The sequence below is a fragment of the Procambarus clarkii genome, chromosome 13 (assembly GCF_040958095.1).
Source record: "Procambarus clarkii isolate CNS0578487 chromosome 13, FALCON_Pclarkii_2.0, whole genome shotgun sequence".
NCBI classification, from domain to species: domain Eukaryota; kingdom Metazoa; phylum Arthropoda; class Malacostraca; order Decapoda; family Cambaridae; genus Procambarus; species Procambarus clarkii.
This window is the reverse complement of record NC_091162.1, coordinates 48,021,952-48,027,010: the sequence shown is the minus strand read 5'-3', so window position 1 is coordinate 48,027,010 and position 5,059 is coordinate 48,021,952. Positions and strand designations below refer to the sequence as shown.

General features: G+C 42.8%; 1 pseudogene; it reads right to left on the bottom strand.

Annotated features, from left to right (window-relative positions):
* Nucleotides 1-400: 400 nt before the first annotated feature.
* LOC138364298 (leukocyte elastase inhibitor-like) overlaps nucleotides 401-5,059 on the bottom strand; it is a 40,497-nt pseudogene continuing 35,838 nt past the window's right edge.

Genomic DNA, 5,059 nt, shown 5'->3' with positions numbered 1-5,059 from the left:
ATGCCGTTGCTTGAGAAACCTCTGACTTTGTGTAAGGATCGTGTGTTTTATGCCAGTGCGGCCAAATTATTGACAGCACAAAATTCTCGCAATTTTCCCAAGATCAGTGAATAATGGTGAATATTACTTTAAGATTTTTTTGAGGACGAAAGGATTTTGTTTTAAAAATATAGATATGTAGATGTCCGCCAGTGCCCAAACCTATAGAGAAGGAGAAGGTGGCGTTAGCACGCTGTTCTCTTTTGACTTATGCGACCCCGACCAGCCTATGTTTATCCCTTACGCAAGACCATTCTCTCTGCAAATTTAATTTGGGTGACGGTAGCCTCAACCTTGTTACCGCCAACTTTGAACAGACAGACATTATCTCTTATAGTATAGATGAAATAGATACGAACAATAACTTGTTACAATACTTTATTTAACATGAAACTCGAGGACAACAATAAGTGAACGTTTACTAAGATGAACTTCTTCAGCGGTTAACTGTTACACATACGAGTGTTTACTCGAGCTATTGTTTTCACTAACTAGTGTTTATCACAGCTATTGTTTACACTAACTAGTGTTTATCACAGCTATTGTTTACACTAACTAGTGCTTATCACAGCTATTGTTTTCACTAACTAGTGTTTATCACAGCTATTGTTTACACTAACTAGTGTTTATCACAGCTATTGTTTACACTAACTAGTGTTTATCACAGCTATTGTTTTCACTAACTAGTGTTTATCACAGCTAGTTTTTATCACAGCTAGTGTTTATCACAGCTTGTGTTTACACAAACTACAGTTTATCACAGCAAGTGTTTATCACAGCTTGTGTTTACACAAACTACAGTTTATCACAGCAAGTGTTTATCACAGCTTGTGTTTACACAAACTACAGTTTATCACAGCAAGTGTTTACACTAACTAATGTTTGTCACAACTAGTGTTTACACTAACTAGAGTTCACATAAGTGAGTGTTGACACTTGAAAGTGTTGACACAAGTAAATGTTGTAGTAGAGAGAGGAGGTATACATGTGCATATATGTATTATGAGAGAAAGAGGAAGTATACACCTACGAGAGTGTGAATATGAGTAATATGTGTGAGGCAGGTATATACATGTGTGTGTGTGTATATATGTGTTGTCTATGACGGTTGCTGTGAAGAGACGTCATCCTTCACTTCTTCAAGCAACATATACAAGTCTGAAACTTAAGTTTGCTAGTTGTTCATAATTCCTTGACATCAAAGTTAAGGTCTCTAATGTTAGGGCTTCCTATAGACAACCAGGAAGAGTATGGTGCAAGGGCTTCCTGTAGACAACCAGGACGAGTATCGAGTTAGGGCTTCCTGTAGACACCCCTAGAAAGAGTATGGTGCAAGGGCTTCCTGTAGACGCCCGTGAAGAGTTTGGTGTTAGGGCTTCCTGTAGACGCCCATGAAGAGTATGGTGTTAGGGCTTCCTGTAGACGCCCATGAAGAGTATGGTGTTAGGGCTTCCTGTAGACGCCCATGAAGAGTATGGTGTTAGGGCTTCCTGTAGACGCCCGTGAAGAGTTTGGTGTTAGGGCTTCCTGTAGACGCCCATGAAGAGTATGGTGTTAGTGTGGTTGTCCCTGATGAAGAAGACGAAGGGGCGGTCACACCTGAACACTCTGGGTCCAGGGCCGCTTTTGAAGATGATGAGTGTGGCAGCAGCAGCCTCGGAGCCCTCCTCGTTCACCTCCACCACGGCCTTGTGGATGACGGTGTTCACACTCAGGTTGGTGCCCCGAACATAGTTGGTGAGATCACTGCGGCTTGAGAACAGGTCTTCGATCCCCAGAGCTTCTAGGGCCTGTCAGGAAGATAGGAAGCGTGGTGAACACTAAGAACATGTCAGACGGGTGGGTGAACACTAAGAACATGTCAGACGGGTGGGTGAACACTAAGAACATGTCAGACGGGTGGGTGAACACTAAGAACACGTCTGTGAGAAAGGTTGGTGAACACTAAGAACATGTCTGTGAGAAAGGTGGGTGAACACTAAGAACATGTCTGTGAGAAAGGTGGGTGAACACTTTGAACACGTCTGTGAGAAAGGTTGGTGAATACTAAGAACACGTCTGTGAGAAAGGTGGGTGAATACTAAGAACATGTCTGTGAGAAAGATAAGTAGGTTCTTGAATACTAAGAACACGTCTGTGAGAAAGATAAGTAGGTTCTTGAACACTTAAGAACACGGCTGTGAGAAAGATAAGTAGGTTCTTGAATACTAAGAACATGTCTGTGAGAAAGATAAGTAGGTTCTTGAATACTAAGAACATGTCTGTGAGAAAGGTGGGTGAACACTAAGAACATGTCTGTGAGAAAGGTGGGTGAACACTTTGAACACGTCTGTGAGAAAGGTTGGTGAATACTAAGAACACGTCTGTGAGAAAGGTTGGTGAATACTAAGAACACGTCTGTGAGAAAGGTGGGTGAATACTAAGAACACCTCTGAGAGAAAGATAAGTAGGTTCTTGAACACTTAAGAACACGGCTGTGAGAAAGATAAGTAGGTTCTTGAACACTTAAGAACACGGCTGTGAGAAAGATAAGTAGGTTCTTGAACACTTAAGAACACGTCTGTGATGAAGATGAAAATGCTGTTGAACACTAAGAACTTGTCTGTGAGAAAGAAAAGAAAGTTCTTGAACACTAAGTACTAAGTTCATCCTTACATGTCAGTAAGGAAGAACAGAAGATTGTTAAGTACAAAGAACACGTCTTTGAAGAACATGAGATGATTGGTGAACTCTAAGAAGTGGCTCAAACCAACAGTATGGAGCTGACAACATTTTTCTGTAAGACTAATACAAAACATTTTTAACACAGGGTGTCACCAATCATGGTAGTGTTGTGTCCACTACACCAACAGTATACCACCACAGTCACCAGTCATGGTAGTATTGTGTCCACTAAACCAACAGTATACCACCACAGTCACCAGTCATGGTAGTGTGTCCACTACACTAACAGTATACCACTAAAGTCACCAGTTAAGGTAGTTTTATGTCCACTACACCAACAGTATACCACCACAGTATATCACCATTCATCGTAGTGTTGTGTCCACTACACCAACTCAGACCCCTCAAACAAACTCAGTTTTCTTGATATAAGGGGTCTGAGTTGGTGTAGTCGGTTGAGACGTACGAGTTATAGCAGCTGCGCGAACACCTGTACTCTCTGGGTTCGATTCAACTACAGGGAGGGTGTCTATTTGTCTGCATACATACACACACACACACACACACACACACACACACACACACACACACACACACACACACACACACACACACACACACACACACACACACACACACACACACACACACACACACACACACACACATATATATATATATATATATATATATATATATATATATATATATATATATATATATATATATATATATATATATATATATATATATATATATATATATTTTTTTTTTTTTTTTTTTTTGGCGCCTCCCTCTGTGCTCTCAAAAAGAAGGACGAAGGAATCAGGCCAATCGCTGTTGGCAACACTCTCCGACGCCTGATTGCCAAGGCTGCTGAAACCAATCCAGCTAGGATTTGGAATCCCCCAAGGCTGTGAAGCGGCTGCCCATGCAGCACGAGCATACATCACCAACATTTCTGATGAAAAGGCCCTGCTCAAACTGGACTTTAAGAATGCCTTCAACATGGTCAGAAGAGATGCAGTACTTTGTGCCGTACATCGCCATTTCCGGCCCCTCTACCCGTTCATACTATCGTGCTACAGTGGTGAGTCAAAACTGCTCTTTGGTGAACATGAAATCAGATCATGTGAAGGTGTTCAGCAAGGTGATCCTCTTGCTCCCCTTCTTTTCTACTTAGTCTTAAAATAAATCACCGAAAGCTTGTCCAGCGAGTTCAACATCTGGTTTTTGGATGATGGTACTATAGCTGGCACCATAGACCACCTCTTGTCAGATATCAGGAAAATAAGGGAGCAAGAAGTAAGCCTGGGTCTCGTCCTGAACCCTTCCAAGTGTGAAGTAGTCTCCTCCAACCCAGACATCGTAGCTAGAATAAGGTCTGCCTTGCCTGGAGCCCATGTCATTAGGGCCGAGAACAGCACCCTCCTTGGAGCTCCCCTCGGGTCTAACGCCATTGAGGAGATCCTCGACAAGAAAATCGCAGACCTTAGGAGGATGGAAGACAGAATAGGTGACATCGATGCCAACGATGCTTTTTATCTCCTCACCAAATGCCTATCCCTTCCGAGGCTAACCTATTTTCTGAAATGCGCCCCATCTTACGACAACCCAAAGCTTGACGAGTATGACCTCCTACTGAAGACCATGCTGGAAAAAGTTGTTAACCTCTCCCTCAACGAATGCCAGTGGAAACAAGCCACTCTTCCTGTCAGGCTCGGTGGCTTGGGTGTCCGCACCGCCACCCAAATTGCTGTCCCAGCCTTCCTGTCTTCCTCCTCAGCATCAAATGACCTGGTTAAGGAAATTCTACCTGACACCCTGAGTGATGTAGCGGGGATACAGGATCCCCACTACACGGAATGCGACACGAAATGGGGTGCCATGACAGACCAAGCACTCAGACCAACCATGCCGAAAGCCAAGAAACAACCCTTACAGTCCCCAAGAGGGCATTTGAAGGCATAGACGACGTTGGTCTCTTTTAAAGCGTTCTGCTTTGTGTCTGGAGAGTTTCTCATGAGTAGACTGGCCGTTTTTCTGGTTTTATAGTAAATCGTCAGTTGTATCCTCTGATTTTTGTCTCCAAAAAAGCTCCAAAAAACCCAGTATATAGGCAAGACAACTACATCTCTTTCTAGGCGTTTAACGATGCATAAGCAACAGGGCTCCATTAAGGAACATATAATCTCTTCCCACAACCAAACCATCGCCAGAGAAATCCTAGTAAACAACACAGAAATCATCGATAGATACAGCGATAGCAGGCGGCTTGACGTTTGCGAGGCACTACACATTAAAAATTCAACACAAGCAATCAACAGCCAATTAATGCACAACTATATTCTACCCA